The sequence below is a fragment of the Natator depressus genome, chromosome 1, assembly GCF_965152275.1.
Source record: "Natator depressus isolate rNatDep1 chromosome 1, rNatDep2.hap1, whole genome shotgun sequence".
Classification (NCBI taxonomy): Eukaryota; Metazoa; Chordata; order Testudines; family Cheloniidae; genus Natator; species Natator depressus.
The window spans coordinates 335,081,724-335,108,249 of NC_134234.1; the positions used below are offsets into that span (position 1 = coordinate 335,081,724).

The 26,526-nt window shown below is 42.1% G+C and overlaps 1 protein-coding gene across 1 annotated transcript in view; it reads right to left on the bottom strand.

Moving 5' to 3' along the window:
• Positions 1-26,526, bottom strand: part of CELF2 (CUGBP Elav-like family member 2) — a 694,215-nt gene that overhangs the window by 614,412 nt on the left and 53,277 nt on the right. The gene's annotated exons all lie outside the window — the stretch shown is intronic.

Genomic DNA, 26,526 nt, shown 5'->3' on the forward strand with positions numbered 1-26,526 from the left:
ACAGCAATGGCGACGCACAGCCTAGAGAAGTTAGGAGAGCACTTGACCCACCAACAAGAGGCACTCCTTATCCCCTCGAATATAGCCCACCCCCAACTCTCCCCCATCAGCTGACCCATGCAACCTCCAATGGACTCTCCCCACAAGCCCCTGCTGCTCAGGCAACCTCTCACACCCCAACGTTTCACTAGATTGCCCCAGGTACTCCCCACATAGCCAACACCCAGGTTGCCAGCACCCTTCTCTCTCCAGCCTACCAGTTGCCCCATCTCCTCCTTCACCTGTCTCAGTGCCCCAGGGCACCCTCCCACTGTGTCCTCTCACTGTATGTTTCCAGTGCTCACATTCGGGATAGACTTCTAACTCCCAGCCACATTTGCTCCAACTGGTTGGCATACTGTGTTTGGTGGGGGATTCCATGACTTTCCTCCATACATGGAGCTGCGAAAAATTTGGCTGGTTTGTGGAGTGAAGGGATGATGACCTCCATCTTGGCCAACATCAAGGCCTGAACTGGGAACCTTCAGAGTTTAAAGTTGTAGCTAAAGAGCCAAGCCAGCAAGCTGGGGGCTATAACAGAGTCACATCTTCTGTAAATCAGGCACGGAAGGAGACGTGATACTCACTGAACAATGGGTTACAAAAGTAATCTATATCTTCACCTATATGGTGCTAACTCCACTACCCATTGAAGCAGTTGCTTGAATGAAAATCCTATTTCCTAGGTTTTCACAATATATGGGAAATAATTCTACCTGCAATTCAGTGTCCTCTTGACGATTTTTCACATTTTGAAGCTATACAAAGCTATCTTTGCTTTTTCAGTATGGTTAACATGGTTGCAGAATGGATTTTAAGTCTGTCTATTTGGATCGAAGGGTGCTGTGTTAAGATGTCAGTAATGCTGTGCATCACATACTAAGCCCTCTCACACCTCCTTCTGTTTAAAAGGATTTGCAGCTAAAGCAGTTTCAAGTTCGGCTATAGTAGTCAGAGTTCAGGGACAAGGCACAACAATATGTTGGCACAAGATGGTAGAAGTCAAAATTTACAGGAAGATGCTTGTGAAAAGATTTTACTGAATCCTTATAAGGCCAGTGGCTTTAGTGATTGTAGAACTGCCACGCACGGCAGGGCTGGTTCAAAGAAGTCTGAGACCCCTTGATTGGCGTTCTTGGGCTGCAAGGACAAAGGTTCAGTGTATAACTTGAACCTATTCCCACATCCTACCAGTCCCAGACTCATATACCTTGCCAGCTTGACGGATAGAAAGTTACAGGCCCATCATTGCTGGGTAGTTTCCGTAGAGACTTGGGAAAATGGCCGGTGGGGAGTTCCTGTTCAACACCAAAGGTGGGGGGGAGAGATCTGTGGTGACAAAAAGGAGAAAAACCCCTGAAACCTTATCTCTTCCATGAGATTCAAGTTATCACCATAGAGCTCTGTCAGCACAAATTAGATTGTGCTCCATACAGTGCAGGAGTGCAACCAGCAAACATCACACAGTGTCTCAACCTGTCCCTGGGAGACAACTGCAGTTGCAGACCAGGTTGCATTGCATGGACTGCCCTAATACTTGCTATTATGTAAAGGAATGCATACATATTTATTACAGAAAGGATGGTCTTGTGGTTTGGGTAATAGCTTCAGAAGACCTGGGTTCAGCCACCTCCTGCAACAGCTTTCCTGTATGACCACAGGCAAGTCACTTAGTCTCTCTGTGCCATATTTCTCCATCTGTAAAATGGGGACAATAGTACTTCCCTGGTTTATGATGGCTCTCAGAATAGAACCAAACAATGCCAGATTTTTGTTTTTTGGGTTCTAAAGTCAAGATTATGGCATGCTCCAGGAAGAATTGCAGACAGCAATTTTCTCCCCCTGTGGAATGGCTACATTTGTTTAAAAAAAAAAGAAAAGAAAAAAAATCACCTGACCAGCTCTTTGAAAGCCCAATAATAATTTGGGGACTATCCCATAAATTACGCCCTTTTGCATCTAAACATCCAGTCTCATGGATCTCAGAAGCAAGCCATATAAATTATAATTCTACATCTGCAATGTAACTAGTGCCGCGAAAATCTTAAGTCCACTGAAGGATCAAACACACACGAGCAAGGTTTAAAACTATAAGACACAGAAGATGGGTGTTTTTATAAGTTATTATAAGTGATTTTTATACAGTTGTATACAGGTTTTGTCATACCCACAATGCTCTCTGACCAAAATGGCTAGCGATTTAACAGTATGTTTCTCAAAACAGACTGAGCACAAAGTTTCTATACAAAAGATTTAGGAGTTTATGAGTTGCCACCATAACCACTCCTCCCCCACCAAAAGGCGAGAAAATATACTTTGCATACATTACAATCAGATAAACAAACAAGACAACCGTCAGACTATTTCAACAGTTATAAACACGTTTCCTACTGAGAGAACATTTTGTGGCTATTAATAGCTTTCATGAAACATCCGTTTCAGCAGCCTGACCTGATTCCAGACACAACACTAAATTTTAACTAATGAGCTCTTAACTCTCAGTTATGGACGTTTATCAGATGACCAAATAAAAACAATAAGACACCAACACAAATGTGCAGCCAGCAGCATTACGGTGAGTCACTTTCACTACACACCCATCTCCATGTTAATAAGCATTTTGCTACTGCAGCTTTGTCCCATGTTTCAGTCTTGATCATTACAGCTGTCCAGTACAAGTCAGAGTCCTTCCACACTGCTCACAGCTAGGTCCCTGAAGAAATATGGTAAACTGGAAAACATTTCTGAACTAGTGATGACTGACATAAATCTATAAAATATTTCCAGAGGCGATATCAAGACAACATACAGTAAACATGCTCATGTTTTATGTATGCTGTCTACAGATTCAGAAATCAATCACTGGATACTTTAGCATTTCAAATACACTAAATAGTCAGGCAGCACATCAAACTCAAAGGGAAATATTTTAGATCTGCTACATATCATTAGGACTATATGGGCTTGGAACATTAGTTAAAATAGGTACTTGAGAATTGTTATTTTTTTATTTGAAATGCCTTTCATTCCTGGAACCAATAGATCTCCATCAGGAGACGGTCTTAGCAACAGTTAGGCAAGACATTTTTACAAAACTAATAATAAAAAAATCCCTGTGGGGCTAATTCATTAAAATGAACCACACACAATATGCTCACACTTCAGCAAGGAGAAAGAAGGAGAATTATTATCCACACATTAGTCCCTATTCATCTGGCCATACGCCTTTATCATGCATCCAGTTAAACAGGATCTCCAGTCATACTGCCATCCACCAATTAGTGTATATGTGAGGACTGAATCAGAACTGATAAACTGCAAACACCTAACAAAGATTCTTCTTTGACTCAGGCGGTAGGAGCCTGCACGGTAGAATTGGAGGTTGGGGGTTCTTTCTTCTCCACCATTGTGAGTTGCCAGGCAGCATGGCAACTATGAAGGAGGTCATGAGATAAACTACACAATGTTCATTTCAAAGAACACTGGGAAATGCCATCACATGATGAGGGAGTAAATTAAGTCAATTGACTGGTGGGGGGAAGGATGGTCAATATGTGACTTTGTCCATTTATGCTATTTGCACTGAAGTTTTGAACAAATTGGGTGGCTGACCCATGTGTGTGTAACCCACACACCTTCTGGGTGTGGTGTTCTGTCCCATCTAGTGGCACCCAGACCACTTAAAGAGAGAGATAAAATGAGTCCTCTCTACAGCCTTAGCTAACAGGCAGTTGGCTTTTAGCTCATGCTGTAGAGGCTCATGCACTAAGTTCTAGGTATCCTTAGTTTGATCCTGCCCACCGATGACCGGGGTCTGTCGGCATTACGTGTGTACATAACTCTCATTCATGTTAACTCTTGCCTGACCACTAGGGGTAGAACATAAAACCTAATGAATACAGCAACATGCGTGATAAGAATCCTTCTGTGGTGAAGAGCCCTGTATAAGACAAAAAGAAAAGGAGTACTTGTGGCACCTTAGAGACTAACCAATTTATTTGAGCATGAGCTTATGCTCAAATAAATTGGTTAGTCTCTAAGGTGCCACAAGTACTCCTTTTCTTTTTGCGAATACAGACTAACACGGCTGTTACTCTGAAACCTGTATAAGACACTGTGTTATAACTGGGGAATAAGAAACAGCAGAGCCAGGGCAAATCAACAGACCTAGAAAACAGGCTGTGAACCCAGGTTAAAGATCAAATGTGTTCAGCCTCTCTGCTCACTGTGTGGTGGAAGGAACAAGTTCACTAAAGGTCAGAGCAGGGGACAAAGAACCAGGACTCCTGAGTTTTCTCCTGAACTCTGGCACTGACTCACTGCATGACCTCGTGAAGTCACTTAACTTGTGCTGAACAGTTTCCCCTCTGTAAAATGGGTATTGAAGAGTTCTGAGGCTTAGGGTGTGTCTACACTGCAAGTGGAGGTGTGCCTGCAGCACACGTAGACATACCGGAGCTAGCTTTAATCTAGCTAGCATCAGTACCACGAGCTGTACAGCTATATAGCAAGACAGGTTTCAGCGCAGGCCGTATAAACCCATTTGGGACCTTGGCTATTCAGGCGGCTAGCCTGTGCTGCTGCAGCTTCACTGCTATTGGTACTGCTAGCTAGATCAAAGCTAGCTTGGGTATGTCTACGTGTGCTGCACTCACACCTCTGACTGCAGGGTGCACGTATCCTTAGTGAACGTTTGTAAACCAGTGCCAGAGCTGCAGACAGGGGCGTGGCAGCAGCCAGTGTGCCAGAATCAGCCCATGTGACACCCAGTGATGCGCAGTTCTGTAGCTCTTGCATGTGGACACAACAACTTGTATTCATACATTCCAAGGACAGAAGGAACCGCTCGGATCATCTAGACCTCCGGCATAACACAGGCCATAGAATTTTCCCAAAATAATTCCTAAAGCAGATCTTTCCGAAAAAAAATCCAATCTTGATTTTAAAATAGTCAGTAATGAAGAATCCAGCATGCCACCAGGAGTTGTTCTAAAGGTAAGTTACTCTCTGTTAAAAATGTACTCCTTATTTCCAGTCTGAATTTGTCTAGTTTCCACTTCCAGCCATTGGATCACGTTATACCTTTTTCTGCTAGATTAAAGTGCCCTTTATTAAATATTTGTTCCCCATGCAGATACTAAGAGACTGCAATCAAGTCACACCGTAACTGTCTCTTTTTGAAGATAAATAGGATTGACCTCCTTGAGAATATCACTATAAGGCATGTTTTCTAACCCATTTTTCCAGCAGTGATCACACGAGTGCCAATACAGAGGTCAAATAACCTCTCTACTCATACTTAATATTTCAGGATCTTATTAACCATTTTGATCACAGCATTGCACTGGGAGCTCATGTTCAGCTGATTATCCAGCATGACCCCTGAATCTTTTCAGTCACTGCTTCCCAGGATAGTGTTCCCCATCCTGTAAGTCGGGCCTACATTCTTTCTTCCTAGCTGTATACATTTACATTTAGTCATATTAAAATGCATATTGTTTGCTCGCACCAGGTTTACCAAGTCATCCAGCTCGCTCTAAATCAGTGACCTGTCCTCTTCATTATTTATCACTCCCCTAATTTTTGTTTCATCTGCAAACTTTATCAGTGATGATTTTATGTTTTCTTTTAGTCATTAATAAAAATGTTAAATAGCGTAGGGCAAAGAACCAGTCCTTGTGGGACCTCACTAGATACACACCCACTCAATGATGATTCCCAGTTTACAAATTACATTTTGAGATCTAGAAGATAGCCAGCTCTTAATCCACTTAATGTGTGCATGCTCATTTTACATACTTTTAGCTTTTTAATCTATGACCAATGCTGCTTATTCTTGAGCACCATCTACTGGAACTTTTCCCATGAACTAACTGTTAACATCTAGACAGACATGGTCCACTCTTGGACCATTTCTCTTCCTATAAAGGAAACTGCATAATCTCAATTAACTATAAAGTTTTTGAAATGACTTGCTGCTCTCCCAGTCCATATCTCTTCTATCTGTTGCTCTTTGCTCACTGGAAATTTCTGTGCTAGATTTTATGGCATTGTCTTTGCCAACTCAGAACGGTCACTAAAAGGCAAATTCCTTTCCCAGTCATAGCTTTTATCCAAAGCAAGGCGGTGTGACTCATTTGAGTCTTCCCTTCATTGTTCTTGGGAAATAACCGTTGCAACGGTAGAGTTGTCTTTGTACTAATGCCTTATATGATCTTGGTACTACTCTGCACAAATGTCCGCATCCTCCATCTCTTTTCTCTGTCATTAGGTTGCGACATCCTGTACCCCATGTTCACCATTTTTATACGGGCATGATATTTTTTGTGCAAAATATGCCTGGTGAGCTATAATTTGAAAAGTCATAATCTGATGAGTATTATTGTCCTGGTAAAATGTGTGTATCAATATTGTATGTGAAGTTATAAGTTTCTACTATGTATCATTGTTATAATGTGCTCCAAGGTTCAGACAAGCAGGTCCAAGCCAGTTTTTCAGAGGCAATGACTCACTGGCACGCCAGCCAGATGTTAAAGAAGATCACCGTCTTAAGCAGCCATCTCCTCAGCATGTGGAGAGTGTAAACAAGAAATTTACCTTGCATCACAGGAATATTTCAGACCTCATGTCCACAACAGACTGTGTGACACCAAGACTCAGCAAGGATGTTTCTATCAAAAGAAATTGAGTTATAAAGGGGGAGGAAAACATTGACTTCACATCTCATCCTCCCATCTCTCTGCTTATGATATCAGTGAACACCTGATGGACTCCAAACTGGGGGAGGGGTCTCTGGCTGAAAGGAAATCGAGCATGTGAACTATTAAAACTTGTGGTGAGAGAAAGATACTTGTTTTAAATCCTATTAGCTTGTTAAAATTTAGGAATTAACTTCTGTTTTTATCTTTTTATTTCTTTTGTAACCAATCCTGACTTTTATGCCTTACCACTTGTAATCACTTAAAATCTATCTTTCTGAAGTTAATAAACTGATTTTATTATTTTATCTAATCCAGTGTGTGTCTGGATTGAAGTATTTGGGAAATTACATCTGAGGCACAAAGTTGGTGCATAATCATTTTCCTTTGTTGAAATGACAAACTTACTATGAGCTTGTACTTTCCAGGGGATATGCAAGATGAACATTTCTGGGGTGGGTCTAGGAATATGCGGGAGTCGCACTGTATGTAATTCATAGATGGCTAGGAGAACATTCATGTATTCAGCTGGCAATGATTTTGCATGCTGAAGGCTTTGTGAGCAGGCCTTCAGCTGTTCTGTTTGGCTGTTCTGACAGCAAAACAGTGAGAAAGGCATCCCAAGATACAGCGTTAAGGGAACACCGCTGTTCAACAGTACAGATTGTACCCTGTGGAATGTCACATAGGTGCTGGGTATACTCTTATTGGCTCTCCAAACTGGAGTTCAAGGAGCACTTTGATACCTCTGTTATATTACTACTCGTCATGCCGCTATTTGATTTGTTACATCATCTGTTTCACTGTTGCTGGCTTCAAAACTCTGTTTGCTGTAGGCATGTTGACCATGTACAGTGGGACATGAGATGCTGTACTGTGCTGCTGCCCATGATTTTTGCTGGTTTATTCCACAAGTCTACTAATGCTGTCCATGGGTTTATTATCCCAGTATGCCTTTATTAGCAATTTCTTGGAAATCTCAACAGCCATTAACTGGTTGTGATACCCTGAGGATGGAATTTGTTCAAGTTCGGCTGATGCTGCAAACTGTTCAAGCAAATAGGCAAGCTTAGGTCCATTAGCTTACTACCTACCTATGTACAGACATCTCTTTTGTAGGCCACTCTCAGAAGACCCGCTGTCCCCGCCCAGAGCACCACTGATTTTAATGGGGCATTCTCTAAAATTGTGAAAGTCTGTCCATGTGGAACTCAGTCCTGGTTTGGGTGCAGACTGGGGCAAGTTGGCCCAGTAAAGGGGAGCCACAGGCCACAACAAGAGGCCCCCTCAACTACTTTGTTGATTGTGTATTTTTTCAGAGTTAGGTTTCACAAACCTTTTCAGATGCTGTGTTTGGGGCAAAGGCGTTCCGAGTGAATCCAAGATGTCTGGGCTTGCTTTGATTTCTTGGAACTTGTGGAAAATAGGGATTGCCAGACTGCATCAGACCTGAGGTCAATCTAATTCGGCATCCTGTCTCTGACAACGGCCAGTATCAGATGCTTTAGAGGAAGGTGTAAGAACCCTGCAGTAGGCAGATGTGTGGCAACCTACCCTGCACATTAAGTTTTAGCCTAATCACTAATAGTTAGTTTGTCTTAAACCCTGAAACATGAGATTTAACATCCCTCCCAAAATTCTTGTTATCCACAGAAATGATCAAATCCTAATGCAATTTTTGACTAATGTAGACAGAAATATGAGCCATTTATCTACATTTAATAAGCATGTACTGCATTGAAAATGATCTCGACATTCCCAGTTTCATCTCGCTCCCTAAACAACCTCCCAGCACCACTTCATCACTCAGGCTGACACGCAGTTGATAAATTGACAGAAAGTATCAAATGTCAGCTAGGGCTGTGATTTCCACTAGAGGCTCCTGGGAACAAAGTATGAACAGATTGTTCATGCCAGAGTACCTCATTATTCTAAGCAAATTGACTGTCTCATTGACTACATTCGAAGGTTGTATGCTAGTTATAATGACCAGTTCTACTTAATTTTCCTTTATAAGAAGGTCTGTACTCTGCACCTGACAGTGTCATTTTGATTAACCTACTTTTTGCCACAGGAGGCGATTTAATGGTTTTAAAAAAGTCACTTGAACACATCTGGGCACACCACACATACACGCTACTCACTCATGTCTAGTCCGAACGGGGAAGTGCATCATGAAGACCACCTATTTTTTAAAATAGTGATTAGCTTTTGCACAGACAGTACGGCTAACAGCAGCACACACACACACACACACACACACACACACACTCCTGGAATTTTATAAGGAAAGAGAGCATTTTGGAATAATCTATCACAAAATACAGTAGTGTGATCCAAATCAAGAAGATTAAAGGTTTTGTCACACACCTCCATGTCTCTAGTTCCTGATTACCTTATGGTAATTGCATTTGGCTGCGATTTTACTTCATAATAACAACTTGGTGTATTAATTTTTACATTCTATCCCTGTCACTTTAAAATCAAACAAAAGAACTCTCTCCGACCTCCAGCTACAAGATGACAGAGGTAATATGAACTGACTATGGTGAGGCACACTCAGATTTGGTCAATGTAATACTTGAAAACAGCTTCTTGACTATCTGAGAAGCAAGAAGGATGGAAACGAGTCTGTTGATGCAGAAACATCTACCTGAAACTAGGACTGGCAAAATGTCTCTTGTAATCCTATTAGATCATCCTGGGTTGCAACTTGGGATAGCCCTGAGGAACGCTTCATACTTTAGGCTAGTCTGTAGAAAAATATGGGCTCTCCAAAAACTAAGAGTGATTTAATAAAAATGACACTGTCACGGGTTTAAAGCCCAACAATATACTGTCTTTAAGACATGCATTATTTTTCTTTATGTTTAAATCATACCTCATATATGAAGGCCCATATCCTCCAAGTCAATGGGACTCCGGTGTAGTAGTCTTCTCTTACAGAGTCACTTGCAGGCTCAGTGCCCTAAGTAGAATTTCAAACTGATCCGTCATGCCATGAGAGTGAAAACAAAATTAAACCCTCCACCCCAAAACGACCGGCTCTTCAATCATTAACAACAACCTATTTAAAGTGTTGTCATATTACAATATATCACTTTGTAAAATGGTCCTTTCTCATTGCATATCTCTCTTCTTGATCTGTTTGCTTCAGCGCTGACAGAAAAAAAGACTTTCATATGATTAGGCTTGCAAAGCCAATAGGTGAGAACAAGCTGTATTCTATTCTCATCTTGGCGTCATTAGCAAGGTTGTCTGTAAAAATTCCAGAATCTTTATTACTAGGGTAACTATATTTCCCAAAGAGAAAATGGGACACTCCCCATGTCCCCCCCCCCCCCCCCCGTGAGGCTGTTGCCCCGTGGCTGTAACCCTGCCCCCTCAGGAGGCTGTCAGCTGTTGCTGGAATCCTGCCCTCCCCCCCAATGCTGGAACACTGCCTCCCCCCTGCAGGGGGCTGGAATCTCCACTCCCCCGCCTCCCCCGGTCATCCACACCACACCCCACTTTTCTTTTTTTTTTTACAAAAGTGGGCATTTGTCCCATTTGCTCTTGCCAACTGATCAAGTCAGCAAGAGCAAATGGGACAAATGCCTCCTTTTGAAATAAAGTCATGATGGCCGGGACAGGGATTTAAAAAGGGACTGTCCCAGCCAAAACGGGACTCTATATTAGTGGTGAAGAGGCAAAAGGCAGGAAGAACCCAGCTTGATTTTCAGATCCCAGGATGAGTTTGCATGGCTGACAGTGGGAGAAAATAAAATAAACATCTTTTCACTTGTAAACTGAGAAAATGTGTTGTGGAATCCATTGGGAGAATATATAGGGGAGCCCACAATGTCATTTGTATAGTTACTTTTCAGATCACCAACACTCCTCAAGAACTTTAGTCAGAGCTTGAAGGAATGATCTAATAAAACATACACTCTGTGGGGCCATCATGCTATGGAATGAGCTACCACAATTAAAATGACCCCAAGACATTTCAAAATAAGATTTCTCAGATGTATGGTGGAATCGCTTAAGAATGGAAGGCTGCTTTCCCCGCTGTAAGATGATGAGCTTCCTCCAGAGAAATGAAATAAGACCAAAGTGTGCCCTTATTTCAGAAAAGGATTAACTGAAGACACAGCGCTGGTTGAGACACCAGAAATCTATGGAACTTACAATGCAGAAGCTTTAAAAAATGTATTATTTTCGGGAGCTGTTTTTCTACTAAATGCTAATAGCAAAATTTAAGGAAATAATTATACTGCCTGATTAATATTTATGAAGATGATAGACAATACGAAGTATTGTACTTTATACAAAGTATATATTTGGATTAATATATGCAGTTAGTTAATACGAGTTCTGCTGAGATGATGCAAATATTGCATCATTCATATATATATGAATGTATGAATGATCCACTATTTAATAAAGGTAATATATATTTATAAATGATGCAATATATACATTTATAAATATATATTACCTTTATTAAATAGTGGATCATTCATACATTCATATATATATGAATGATGCAATATTTGCATCATCTCAGCAGAACTCATATTAAGCATTGTTAATATATATACTGGGTATTGGTATAATATAGGCATATAGTGTATAATATATATAAACCCTGTATATTAAAGATAAAAATGCCACAGCTAAAATTTATTCTTTGATATTTTATCAGCTATTTACCAGGAAAAGATGAAACAAATAATTGTAACAGTTACCCTTATTAATTGTATATAATTAATTGTATGTATTATATATATAGCTTTTGGGAGCTGTGAAAAGTTAATGTAAAACAGTCTTCTCTAGCAAAATACATAGTGGAGCAGTAATAAATCAGTTTACCGAAACTCATTTCACTTACACTTTAGTCTTTCAGCAAGATAGCAGCACTCTTTGCACTTAATATGCTAACAAGGGAACAATGCTTTTAGTACAGTTGTGTTCCAAAAATGTGTGTGGAAAAGAACAGTTACCTAACACAGCCCATCCAAGTAATGTTGGGTTTGCATTCTAGTTCTAATGGCTGCAATCTCAGCTTTTCTACTTTTGTGCCGATATTATACCTATGGCCATTATGTTCAGATAGATGTAGCACACTTGGCAGGGGACAGAGAGAAAGAAAGAAAGGAAGAATGTGTGTGTGTATGTATATGTGTGTGTGAGTGAGACAGAATACAGGGTATTGGAGTGAGAAAAATATATGTCGGAGAGAGTAGAGATTTCTCAAAATCCTGTTTAACAACATTCGTTTCATTGATCTTTAGCTATATTTAAATTCTCTTTGTAGCCAGAAAATATGGGGTTCTTTTAATTTTCATGTCACTTTAATGATCATAAAAATGGCTGCACTTCAAGCCCCTGGAGTGTCAAATGACATCACTCCATAGAACATTTAGAGCAAGGCAAGGGAGCTCAGAATTCCCCATACTGCCCCGTTAATGTGATTCAACCATGATCTTGAGACATGACCTTTATGGGAGACAATAGGTCATGTCAATCCTTGAGTGCTGAGACTGGCACCAAGAGCACTGGTAGTGGTAGTAGTGATTACTGTGAGGTAGTGTCCGTATTTACTGGGAAGGGAACTACAAAACTTGCTTCACATATGCTACCAAGTGGCCAACAGACAATAACAACTTTTGACCCGGGCTGGATTTTAGGCCTAACATGTTCCATTATCTACTCCCAGAGGTACCCAATTCCTCTCCACTTTGCACAAATGTGGTATTTGAATTGTGGTATTTATGAGTGAATTTAGATTCAAACACACATTAATTATACATCAGAAAGAACCTGTTCTCATAGACTTATGGACCAGAAAGGCCAGAAAGAGCCGTCATGATCAGCTAATCTGACCTCCTGAACATTGCAAGCCACATAATCTCACCCACCCACTCTTGTAGTAGGCTCATATCCTCTGATTTACTGAAGTCCTTAAATCTTGATTGAAAGACTCTGAGTTACAGAGAACCCACAATTTACTCTACTTCAAACCAGTAAGTGACCATGCTGCAAAGGAAGGCAAACCACGCCCCACAGGGTCTCTGCCATTCTGATCTGGGGAAAAATTCCTTCCTGATCCCAAATATGATAATCAGTTAGACCCTGGGCAGGTGGGTGAGACCCACCAGCCAGATACATGGGAAATATTTCTGTGTAATAACTCAGAGCGCTCCCCATCTAATGTCCCATCGCCAGTCATTGGAAATATTTGCTAATAGCAGTTGCTGATGGGTCTTATGCTATTGCAGGCAATCTCATCATACCATCCTTGCCATAAATTTATCAAGTTAGGTATTTTGCTTCCACTAGTCCCCTTAGAAGACTGTACCAGAACTTCACTGTTCTGATCGTTAGAAACGTTCATCTAATTTAAAGCCTAAACTTATCGATGATCAGTTTATATCCATTTGTTCTTGTACCAACACTGGCTCTTAAATTCAATACTCCTCTTCCTCCCTGGTGTTTATCTCTCTGATGTATTTATAGAGAGCAATCATATCTCCCCTCAGCCTTCATTTTGTTAGGCTAAACAAGCATATCTCAATAAGTCTCCACTCGTAAGGTAGGTTCTCCATTCCTCTGATCATCCTAGTAGCCCTTCTCCGCACCTTTTCCAGTTTGAATTAATCTTTCTTAAACATGGAGATCAGAACTGCACACAGTATTCAAGATAACGGTAATAACACTTCCCTGTCTCTACTGGAAATACCCTGCCTCATGCATCCTAGGACTGCATTGATATTTTTCGCTGCTGCATCACACTGGTAGTTCATAGTCATCCTGTGATCAATCAATAGTCTTTCTCCTTCTCTGTCACTTCCAACTGATACATCCTCAGCTTATTGCAAAAATTCTGGTTGTTAGTCCCTAAGTGCTTGATCTTGCACTTTGCATTATTAAATTTCATCCCATTTTTATTACTCCAGTTTTCAAGTTGTCCAAATCTTCTTGAATGACATTCTGGTCCTCCTCTGTATTGGCAATACCTCCCAACTTTGTGTCATCTGCACATTTTATTAGCACACTCCCACTTTTTGTGCCAAGGTCAAATATTAAATAAGACTGGTCCAAAATCTGATTCTTGAGGAACTCCACTCTCTTTCTCTCCTCCTTATTCAAAAGGAGAAAGGTATGTCCTTACATCCATGTAATGTAAACTGCAGGGAGAATTATACTAGAGGACATGTACATCTTCGCAGTTCTTCTGCTTGTTTTTCTGTGGCACCTGCCAAAGGTAGCCAGCAAATGTCCAAGAATACCCACAAGAATGTCCATGTGGCCTGAGGGTCCATCTGCCTTTACTGGAAATATATTAACTGACTATTATGGAGATCTGTTTTAGTCACTAATGACAACTATTATGGAGATGTCTTGCCAGCACCATAATTTCACTTGTTTTACTATTTGTGTTAGAGTAGCTCCTAGAGATGCCACCTGAGATTGGGGCCTCATTGTGCTAGGTACTGTAGAAACATACAGTAAGTGATGCTCTCTGCCCTGAAGATCTTATACTATAAGTAGACAAAACTGACAAAGTGTGGGAAAAAGGAAAAGAAAGGACAGTAATACTTTATCCCCAGTTTGCAGATGGCAAACCAAGGGACAGAGATTACGGCATATTTGGGAATTGAACCTGGACCTTCTGAGTCCCAGACCAGTTCCTTAATAACCACAAAATCAAAACCATCATAAAACAACTTGTAAGGTACTTCTAATGGTTGGGGGAGGGAGGTAAATATACATTTTGAGAAGGGTTGAGCTCCTGAAACTCCGACTCTATTGTGAGGTAGGAGATAGTCTATTCATTTTCATACAAATCTTTTTTCACCTCTATATAAACCTTTTCCCCCTGTCTTGTTGTCTTCCCCTTTACGTCTCAATCTTCCTTCAGCACAGATTCTTCCGTTTTAACAATTTTAGGGTCTTCCAAACACAGTGGTGATGAGAAAACATCTTTCTGTGTCTTTTGTAATAAATATGACAGCAGTGTCCACTGACATCGCAATGACTTCAGGACCAGCAAAATTGCCAGTGCTTCGTTGTTTGGAGTCACTCTTCTCTGCATTTATCCTGATTCTCAGGCCACTAAGGGCTTTATATGCTTCTTTGGCAACATAAAGAGGCCTTGCAATGGACAGAGAAAGCCCTTAAGAACAGCCTCTCTGCAGGGGTCTTCCTCAGCTGCTGTATGCCCTGCTCCCTACCTCAAGTACAGGAAGTGGTTTGGAAGAGTGTACTAAACTACAACTATTACCTGCTTCCCAGGGCCCACCAGGAGCAGAGAAGTAGGTTAGAACAGCCTTGATGTACTCTAACAGTGGGGACCAGGCAGGCCTCACCTTATAGCTCCAGATCAGAATACAGTTCACAGGTAGCTTAATGCCACCTTCTGCCCCTGCCATCTTGTTCATGTCCCAAATCATAGCAACTGAGAATGAGACCCCAGGGTTCTACAGATGTGTGTCTGCCTCAGTACTCAAGACCCAGAAATGCTACATGGCGGCATGGTTCCTGACCTCACTGGTGCTCAAATGTACCCAAATGTTTCTTAGAAGTTCTTTTCCTCTGTATTTTTATGAGATGCATCTACTGGCTCGATCACAGATAAACTCGTACAAATCAATGAAAAAGATTTTTATCTTAATTGCCTCTAATGCGTAATGCAATAATTACATGAACATACTGTACCGTGCAAAGCATCTATCCTTTGTTCTGCAATTTTTACTGGGCCATGTTTAATTGATTCTGTTAGTAGCTTATAATGGACTTTAAGAGCCCTCTTCATAAAATAATAATAACAAAAAAAAAACCAAAAAAAACCCCCTTACTGTAATGGAAGTATAAAGAGACATGTTTTCAGTGCTTGGCAGGAGCAGAATTGTATCGTTTACCTGGTCTTATAAAGGAAACATCTCTCAAAATAATCCTTTTACCAGATTTTGGGTGGCAAAAACCAACACAGAGAATTTTTTGGGAGGGATTTATTCAGATCTAAAAAGTGAGTCAAAATTAAAAAGTAAACAAAAGGAATATTGCTAGCGACAGTAAACAGAATAATACCACAGCACCAGATGCATGTACAGCTGCTAAAATCAAAGTTTAAGAGTCTGCCATGTAGCCAGGTGCTGTTACACCAGTACCTCTGGAATAACTAGGTTCTGTGAGTACTATATAGCTAGAAGGAAAAGAAAAAGAATGATAGTTTTGTGGTTAAGGCACTGGGCTATGACTTAGGACATCTGGGTGCTGAGTCCAGCTCTTCCATAGACTCTCTCAAAGATTTTGGGCAGGTCATTTAATTTCCCTGGCCCTGATTCAGCAAAGCCTGTGCTTACGTTGATCCTCATTCAGGAAAGCACTTGGTCTACAGGTTCACTTGGTCAATACAGGCATAAAAGAGGAATAGTAGTTACTAGAGGCGCAATTTGCTTTCACTATCATTGTACAAATCATACAGTAGCCAGGTTTAAAGGCACAGAAGAGAGAACCAAGAGGATGAAGATGCTAAAATGCAGACATCAGTGGTTGCTTCCTGGAATGGTTTGTTGCTACCTACCAAACCACACTTTGGACCCATAGTAGCATGTGACTTTTTTGGCAGGTGCGGCACAAATCACAATATAGTTATTTCCATCCGTTCAATGCATAATTTAACAGCTTTAAAGCTTACCTTATTTATAGCACTGGTTCTCAAGTGGGGGTACACATACCTTTGGGGGTACACAGAGGTCAGCTCATCTAGATATTTCCCTAGTTTTACAATGTGCTACATAAAAAGGACTAGCGAAGTCAGTACAAGTTAAAATTTCATACACACAATGACTTGTTTATACTGCTCTATATACTATAGACCAGTGGTTTTCAAACTGTGGGTCACGACCGTGAGGCACTAGATCATGGCGGTTCTGGTCAAGACCACCGACAGGCCGTTGAAAGTCCCATCGGCAGTGCTGCCCGGCTAAGGCAGGCTAGTCCCTACCTCTTCTGATACTGCGCTGCGCCCCGGAAGTGGCCAGCAGCAGGTCTGGCTCCTAGGTGTGAGGGGGGGCATTGGGCTCCGCACGCTGCCCCACCCCAAGCACTGGCTCTGCACTCCTATTGGCTGGTTCCCAGCCAATGGGGGCTGGGGGGGGCTGCCTGGGGGCAAGAGCTGTGCGAAGCCGCTTGCACGCCTTTGCCTAGGAGCCGGACCTGCTGTTGGCCGCTTCTGGGGCACAGCATGGTCTGCGGTGGCAGGACAGGCAGGAAGCCTGCCTTAGCACCCCTGCTGCACAGCTGACCGGGAGCCGCTCGATGTAAGCCCGTGCCCCAACCCCATACCCCAATCCCCTACCCCAGCCCTGGGCCCCTGCAAACCTGGAGCCCCTTCCTGCACCCCGACCCCCTGGCCCAGTCTTGAGCCCCCCCCAAACTCAGAGCCCCCTCCTGCACCCCAAACCCTCATCCCCGCAGCCCTCACCCCCACACCCCAACCCTCCGCTTCAGCCCTGAGCCCCTCCCACACCCCAAACCCCTCATCCCCAGCTCCGTTGTGTCATGGGCATCAACAATTTTCTTCAACTGGGTTGCCAGAAAAAAAGTTTGAAAACCTCTGCTATACACTGAACTAAACTACAATATTTCTATTCCAATTGATTCATTTTATAATGATATGGTAAAACTGAGAAAGTAAGCACTTTTTTGATAATAGTGTGCTTTGACACTTTTGCATTTTTATGCCTGATTGTGTAAGCAAGTTGTTTTAAGGTGAGGTGAAACTTGGGGGTACGCAAGACAAATCAGATGCCTGAAAGGGGTACAGGAGTCTGGAAAGGTTGAGAGCCACTGATTTAAAGTGAAGAAGCAGAAGCTGGACCCAGAAACTGAAGCCCCCACTGCTGTTACGTCTACCCAGTTTGGTGCAGGGGGAGGAGCATGAGGCAGTCCCAGGCCTTGGCAGTGGCTCCTTGCATACACGCACAGGGCCCATTTCATGGGGTCAGGAGGCCACAGAGCACAGGGAGCAGTCCCCATCACTGCCCTCTGCAAACCCCCTGCAGCCAGGGCTTAACTGTTATAATCCTGCTGCCACCTCACCAAGCAGTGGTTACCATAGCAATGCCCTGATAAAGTGACTGGTGGATGTGGTAAATTGCAATGGTAATAAGGCAGCTTCTTGAGGCACTATTAGCTATACCAAGATTTGAGCCTCACACAGCACTTTGAACTTTCTGGCGTTGCATTTTACTTCTGGAAGCAGTGAGGTGTGACATTTAAATCAGATCACAATTTGTCCTAAAATCTGCATACATGCATCAGTTAAATATGAGAATATGCAAAACATATTTTGTAGCTTTGGGGAATTCTCGCTTAGGTTGTGCCTCATTTGCCTGTGCTGATGAGCACCCCTACTCTGGACCTGCGCATTGTGTTGTCATTCACACATTCCGATTTGGTAGCTTTTTACACTCTGCACAGATGTAAATAACTGCAAAAGGTGCAAGACAATGGTGAGCTGGAATTTGTATACCCAGCTCTATGGAAGACTGCTCACCATTCTTTTTCCATGTGCCTTTTACCTGGTCATATTCTGATCACACGTCATTTGTCTGTAACAAGTCACGTTAGATTAATCATATAATGTGGCAGCGAGGCAGATGACAATTTGAGGGCTCTGGCTAAGAAGTCATAAAACAAGAGGGATTTAAGTATAGACCTGCTAGTAAACAAGAACACAGAACACAAAAAGTGGTGTCTGCCACTATCTCTGTTTGTGATTAATTAGCAGATAAACCGGAGGGATAGTTCTGTACATGCACAAACTGGTTTTGCTGCACTTTTTCAACTCCCACCCCTTTCAACTCAGCCTGGCAACCTCATTAATTTTGAATGTATGGTGCTTGAAATATGCTTTTCCCACACACATTTCTCTTGCAGATCTGTTCTCTAAGAATTTTGCAAACAGGATATCAGGAGGGACAATGAAAGGGATTGTACTTGAACAGAGCTCTGCAATATATGCATAGCCCTCCAAATGGCCACAAAAAGAGGAAACAGGCGTTGCCTACAAAACTATGTTCTCTTACGTATTTCAAATTAGCCTATCACCAACAGGCCCTGATTCAGCAAAGCACTTAAGCATATTCTTTATCACACTCGGAATCCCACTGAAGTCAATGGGATTCCTCATGTGAATAAACTTCAGCATGTGAGTAACTGGTCTGCTCAGTCAGGTGCAGTATATCCGTACTAACGGCGGTCAAACTTTAGCTAACCCAGCTTTAAAATTTCCTGATTTCCATAGAGCACCTTAAAGCCAAAAATATTTCTTTCTTTTCTTACTACGTTTGTCTCTTGTACATTTAAAAACATATTGATGGGCACTTCTCGGGAGTAAGTGTTTGGAATTATTATTGTATTTCTGTTTTCTTTTTCTCTTTGCTATTTTATTGTTTCTTCCCCTTTTGCAGATTTCTGTCTGTCATTCTCCTTCCTTGGGTTTATCCTAGACTTCTCCATTTTAAGTGTCCTGCTCCTTCTTGCATTTTTGCTTAGTTTAATTCTGCTCTTTTCCTTTGTACATTTTCAGCATATTAACTTTCCTCTTTTGCATTCTGATTTTCTTTCCTTTGTTTGTTGGTGTCAGTTTGCTTCTTATTATCTCCTAGCTAGCAGTTTTCTGCTTTTTTGGCCTTCAGTCCTCCTTTTCCTTTTCGTTTCTCTCTCTCACCTCTCTTTCCATCTCCATTTCTCTCAAAGCATTCTGCCATACAGCAACAGTGATAGTGAATGGACAAGCTTTGCCTATGATATTTCCTTTGCTCCAGACTACAAGAAGGAACTCTATTCCCATGGTATTTCTGACACAGTGTGCTTAGAATGGAGGATGCAAAAGTACAACATAGTTGAAGGATACAGTTCAGTGTCAGCCCTGTAAGCATCTGCCTGTGGAAAGGGGTAAAGATTTTGATTCCTTAGCAGCATCTTTGCCCATCAATAGCGAGCACAGATCATTTGCAAGTAGCATACTTATTTCCCAGGGGAGGCTTTGGGAGCATTTCAAAAACCATACCCATGGACCTGGCTCTTCACTTCCTTTGAACTGCAACCACTGCATGTCTAAAGTATTACGGTAACAAATGATTCCAAAGGGACAGGCAAGGAACCATGTGACCATACTCTGAAGATTCTGGCTTGTCTTAATCAAGGTTCCAACAACTGAAGTTCTGTGTGGTAAGGACTTTGGGGAAGGCCCAGCGCAGTACTTGCAACTCAAGCAAACAAGGGGCTAAGGTGGCTTTAAGCCACTTTTGTGCCCGAGTTGCTTCCCTGGCATGACTTATACACCTCTGAGGGGCTGGCAGCTCCTTGGGCTGCCTTATGGACCACAGTGCTACCCAGAATCTCTGCAGTGCTGCATACTATGCCCCCCTTTGACACATCTCTCTCACCCCCAGCCTCAACCACTACAGACCACCTATGCCAGGGCTTGTGAGGGGGCCCTTGTAAGGCAGCTTTATGGCTATCCTCTACAGTACCTGTGCTGGCGGAATCCTTCAGGGCTGGATATGGGACTTTTGAGGTCTCTTTGTACTGCTATAGCCTTTTACTTGAAGTAAAGGGGCCAGAGTGGGGCGGGGGAAGGCCCCACCTCTTGTCCTCATAACTGTATGTAAAGTTCTTTCAGTGCCACCACATTTGGAACAATATGAAAAATAGCAACAATAATTGTGGTCATGAGTCTTAAATGTGAGGAAATAGTTTTGTGTGTTCCCATCTGGGAAAGAGGACACTGGAAGACAAGACTCTCATGCTCTCTTCCTGTGCTGCCACTAATGGGTCACATGAAGTAGATCAAGTCACATAACCTCTCTATGCTTCAGTTTATCTATCTGTAAACTGGGTATAATAATATTTACTTATCTCATAGGCCTATGCAGGGAATTAATATTAATAAAGTACTTAGTGATGACAATATTAAGTATTTTTAAGCATGACACTTAAAGTATGGTATTTCAACTTTTCGTCCTTTCTGAGGAAGAATAAAATTACAAGATGATGGGAGAAAGCTTTGTTATTTCAACTGGCATGCACAGCAACCATTGCAAACAGAATTGTAAGATAAAATGCTAGTTCTCTAAAGGGATCACTAGCCCTTGTTAGCACTACAGTTAGCTGAATTTAAGCAAATAGTAAATCAGATAGACTTTTACATATATGTATAGATGCTGTATTGCTATTCTGATTATAAAATAAAAGGTGCTCCCAACCTTGCAGGGCCAGCCCACAACATTTTGACGCCTGAAGCGGGGAGCTCAAATGATGCCCCCATGCCTCCTCACTTGGGTCAAAACTTTGAAAGGTCTCAATTCCGCCTTCTTCCTGTTCTACTCCTCTCATGGTACTGCTCTGCTACCTACCCCCATAAAGGAGAACTAACAACTTAAAATGCCTTGTTCAAAAATTTTAAGTAACACTTAACTTTCAAACGTCTGAACACCAAATGTAACTTCTCTTGTCTGCATAGTAAACACTGGCATTTGTATCTGTTTGAATAATCAAAGGTGCTTTCCGTGCCTTCTTGGTTGCAAAGATTTGAATTGCTTCCTGAAGGTCCACAGTCTGGGCTAGCTCATGCTCTGTTGAGATGGTTGCAAGGCCGACCAGCCTCTCCTGTGTCATTGTGGAGCATAGATGTGTTTTTATTAACTTCAGTCTGGAGAAGGTGCGTTCTCCACAGGCAACTGTTACAGGAAGTGTTAGAAGTATGCGCAGAGCAACAAAAGCATTTGGAAAGAGGGTGGTCATCTTATTTGTGCACATATATTCCAGAACAGTCATTGGAGTTGATCCTGCTGAAATGTATCTTGAAAGGGCTTTCAGTTCATCACCTAAATCGCTCGCATCAATATTGTGCATGTCATCATGTGTCAACACTTGTCTCTAGTGCCCTGCATTGCTGCTGTAGGGCTTCTTCAGGTATAGTGAGGAGTTTTGGAATATCATACAACATCCCAGATGTAAATACTGCTGTGTTCCTTGAGCTGCATGAAACGTTCTTCAACTGACTGTATTGCACAATCTAGCACCTGTTTAACGAATTCAACTTTGAATTGCTGTTTGGGGTCTCTTATGGGACTATCCCATGCCTCGTAATCAAAATGTCTTCTTCGGGGACTCTTGTGTTCTTGAATGGGTGGGAAAATAGCTTTGGTGTGAAGTTCCTCTGCCAACTTCTGTGCACTCTTCAGAATGTTTTGAAATCCCTCATCTGACCGATAAGACTGTAGGTATGACTTTGCTTTGTCCAGTTGTTCCATTGCTCCAGATATATCAAGGTCAACACCTTGGAGTCTCTTGCTTACAACATTTATTTCAAACAGTATGTCATGCCACAACACTAAGCCACACAGAAATTTGAAGTTATGTATGTTTCTGGTGATTCCATTTCCCTCTGCCACTGTTCTCCCGTGAACAGTTCCTGTCATAGCATTATCCTCCATAATGGCAACTATGGCACCATCTATCTTCCCAATTTGGCGTTTGATAGGCTTTATCACCTCCACTCGACTTTTCCATCGTGTGGCACTCAGTGGTTTCAGTGTCAGAGAGGATGTTTGCAGATGTTGCTTCAAAATTTGCCATTGATGAGTTGATGCAGAGAAAAATACATAGACGCTTTGAATTACATTAAAAAATTCAGCAGCCTCACTAGAAGCTGATGCTGCATCACTGACCACCAAGTTCAATGAATGAGAACTGCATGGGACAAAAAAAGCTCAAGGGTTTAACTCTCGGATCCGTGTCTGCACTCCTCTGTTCTTCCCTCTCATGTTGGCACCATTATCGTAGCCCTGACCTCTCATGTCAGCTATCGCAATTCCCATATCTTCCGGCTTTTTAAAAAGCATATTTGTCATACCAGCTCCTGTAGTATCATCAATGTCAATAAATTCTAGAAAATGGTCTCTGACAGTCACCATTGCAGGGACATTTTCAATAGGTTCCGTTGTTGTTACAAAATGTACCATTAAAGTCATTTGTTCCGTATGGCTGATGTCAGGTGTGCAATCCAGAATAACAGAGTAATATCTTGCTGACTTCAGATCTGCTGTTTGGCTTTTGTTGCCAGTAACTGTATGATCTCATATTGAATAGTTTTCCCAAGGTATTGGTGTGTGTACATTTCTTAGGTGGTGACTCTTCTTAGATGCTCCTGGAGTATAGCATCAAACTCAGCCATCAGCTCCACAGTTTTAAGGAAGTTTCCATTGTTTGGCACATACAGATGATCTGAAGTGCCGCGCAGTGCTAGGTTTTGAGTAGCAAGCATTCTCACAGTGGCAATGAGCCTTTTCAGAACATTTTGCCAGTAAAGAGACTCTGATGCAATCTTCTCTTGATGCTGATCATCCTGGTGGCCTTTAACCTGAGTCTCATCTCAAGCTCTTTCCACCTATGGAATGCTCTCTGGTGATTCTTCTCATGGCCTGCCAGATTTTTCCAGTCCTTTGTTCCTGTAGAACCCAATGTGGCTGGAACATTAGACTGGAAGAGTTTGCAACAAAAACAGTATGCAGCATTCTGGGTTTCTGAGTACATAAGCCATGGCCTCTCCACTTTGTCACCATTGGGGATTTCACGGCAGTAATGTGTTGGATGGAAACTTCTATTTTCATTGTCTTTGGGGAACATGAAGTTTTTCACTTGCTGTGGCCCATGCAGTACAAGGAAGTCCCTCAGGCTACTGCTCAAGTGGGTCCACAGTCCTGGATCATCTAGACTTAAGGAACTAAACTCAGCAACAGCTGTTTCTTCCACCTCTACCACACTCTTCTCTGATCTACACTTTTCTTCAGGAATGTGCATGGTTACATCCATTTGAGATGGAGATATGGATGCTGCAGTAGCTGCCAGGTCACCTACACTCTGATCACCTAGAAGATCAGGCATCTCCTCACCACTCACATCCTCACTGGGGCCGGAAGGCTCACCATGAACATTTGTGTCTACATATCTCAGGAGAGCTCCTTCCTGCTTAGATAGAAAAGCTTCCTTTTCTTTTTTTCTTTTTTCTGAATGCTGCCCCAGAGGGGCGTTTTCTTCTTTCACTCATGACTGCTGTTCTGTGCCAGCTATAGTGGCTCTCAACACTCAATTGAAGGAGACAAATAAGCAGTCTGTTAGCAGGGCCTGAGTGAGGGAAGATATCAGCGTCTTAAGGGCCTAACTGGCTCCTACTACTTTAGTTGACGGCCTGTTCTCAAGTGGGTTCAGGGAAGCAGCAGGAAACAGGAAGCTCCCTGAGAAGCTGGTTTTAATCAGTCCAGGCTCCTGGGGGTGCTAGAGAGGTCCATAAGAGACTCCTCCTCTCTCTCCCTGCAGCTCCTGCTGCTTTCTGTTATTCCCTCTCACCTTTTCTCCTGCCTGCCTGTTATATCTCTTGTGCCCTCGTTCCTCCAGCACAGCACTCCACCATCTCTGTCCATCGAGAGCAGAGAGAATACGTATGCACCAGCAGCAGACACAATTTTCTACACTCTGGTTCCTAGTGGTGCCCCCCGCACAGTCTGGAACCTGAGGCGGCCACCTCAGTTCGCCTCATGGTAAGGCCAGCCCTGCAACCTTGATTTCATTGACCTTCCAGACAATTTGCACTCTTGCTAAGTTTACAATAGGGAACATTTCACAACACCCCATTCCTCCCCAAATAAACCACTTCCTCCCTGTGAAATTCCTGTGAATTACACATGACAATGCAGATTTGAAAATGTAGGAGAGATGGATCCAAAGCATTCTCAGTGGAGGAGATATGACTGTGCAACAAACTTCCTGACATGACAGATGCCTATGTTTTTGGAGAAGATTCCAAATTCTATCTCTGGTTCTGCAGATGTCCAGCTCAGCTGGTGACTGTTGTTTTTGATCATGGATTCATTATGGATTGGTGCCCAGTGTGGAACCTATGTGTAACATGTGATAGTATCCAGGGTGTAGTTTTGCCCAGACTAATGCTGAACTAAGTCAGTATCTGGGAATAAACAAAACGTTGTTCTGATAATGCCCCGTAAACTGTGCATTTTTGTCACTGATACCTCAGTGCAAACAAGGGACAGAGACGGGGATGCAATGTTGTCTTTTCATTTCAAAAGGTATGCATTAGATTTGTCTGACAAATTTCTTGTCCTTTCACCTCCATTCACTAATATAGCATTCTCTGCCAAACACTGCACATTTGTTTCTATGTTAATGTATCTGAATAATTTCTCTACCAAGGTCTAACTAGTATCCCATTGTATCTGGCAATTTCAGAGACTGGAGGACTCTTCCAAATGAATTCTCTTTTCAAGCCTCATACAACCAAACAAAATAATCAGCGTCAGAGATAAAGGCAATTGCTTTATCTAAAGCCACCCACTCCTCTTTTGTTTTCCTACAAATGCTTTGTGCTTTATATTTCACATCCTCCTCTTCAGATCTGCAGATGTGAAACTTTAAATGAATAGTATTACAAAAAATATAAATGAAAATTACAGATATTTGCAGTCAAGCACCATGAGTATATCTTCAATTTCACAAAATGAAGAAGAAAGATAATTTTACGTGTTGTTAGCTACAGATGTCCATGTGCCAAAGAGGAAAAGAACAACCATCACCATCCAAAAATAATGCAAAGATCAGAACCTGTGTTTAATAGTAAATGCTAGAAAATGAAAACTGCATAAATTTTTGTACAGTAGGTATGTCTTTAAACTGAAGCTCTGAAGGGGCAATACTCCGAATAAAGAAAGTAGAAAGCTGCTATCAGGACACATTTCCCAATAATTAAGGATACTGAACTGTAGACATGGTCAACAAAGAGGTAGAAGCACCATGCACTGCTACAGGCTAGGTACTGACTGGGTAAGCAGCAGTTCTGCAGAAAAGGACCCGGGGATTAGAGTGGATGAGAAGCTGGATATGAGTCAGCAGTGTGCCCTTGTTGCCAAGAAGGCTAATGGCATATTGGGCTGCATTAGTAGGAGCATTGCCAGCAGATCGAGAAAAGTGATTATTCTCCTGTATTCGGCACTGGTGAAGCCACATCTGGAGTATTGCAACCAGTTTTTGGCCCCCCATTACAGAAAGGATATGGACAAATTGGAGAGAGTCCAGCGGAGGGCAACGAAAATTATCAGGGGGCTGGGGCACATGACTTACAAGGAGAGGCTGAGGGAACTGGGCTTGTTTAGTCTGCAGAAGAAAAGAGTAGGAGTACTTGTGGCACCTTAGAGACTAACCAATTTATTTGAGCATAAGCTTTCGTGAGCTACAGCTCACTTCATCGGATACACACTGTGGAAAGTACAGAAGATCTTTTTATACACACAAACCATGAAAAAATGGGTGTTTACCACTACAAAAGGTTTTCTCTCCCCCCACCCCACTCTTCTGCTGGTAATAGCTTATCTAAAGTGATCACTCTCCTTACAATGTGTATGATAATCAAGTTGGGCCATTTCCAGCACAAATCCAGGGTTTAACAAGAACGTCGGGGGGTGGGGGGGTAGGAAAAAACAAGGGGAAATAGGTTACCTTGCATAATGACTTAGCCACTCCCAGTCTCTATTCAAGCCTAAGTTAATTGTATCCAATTTGCAAATGAATTCCAATTCAACAGTCTCTCGCTGGAGTCTGGATTTGAGGTTTTTCTGTTGTAATATCGCAACTTTCATGTCTGTAATCGCGTGACCAGAGAGATTGAAGTGTTCTCCGACGGGTTTATGAATGTTATAATTCTTGACATCTGATTTGT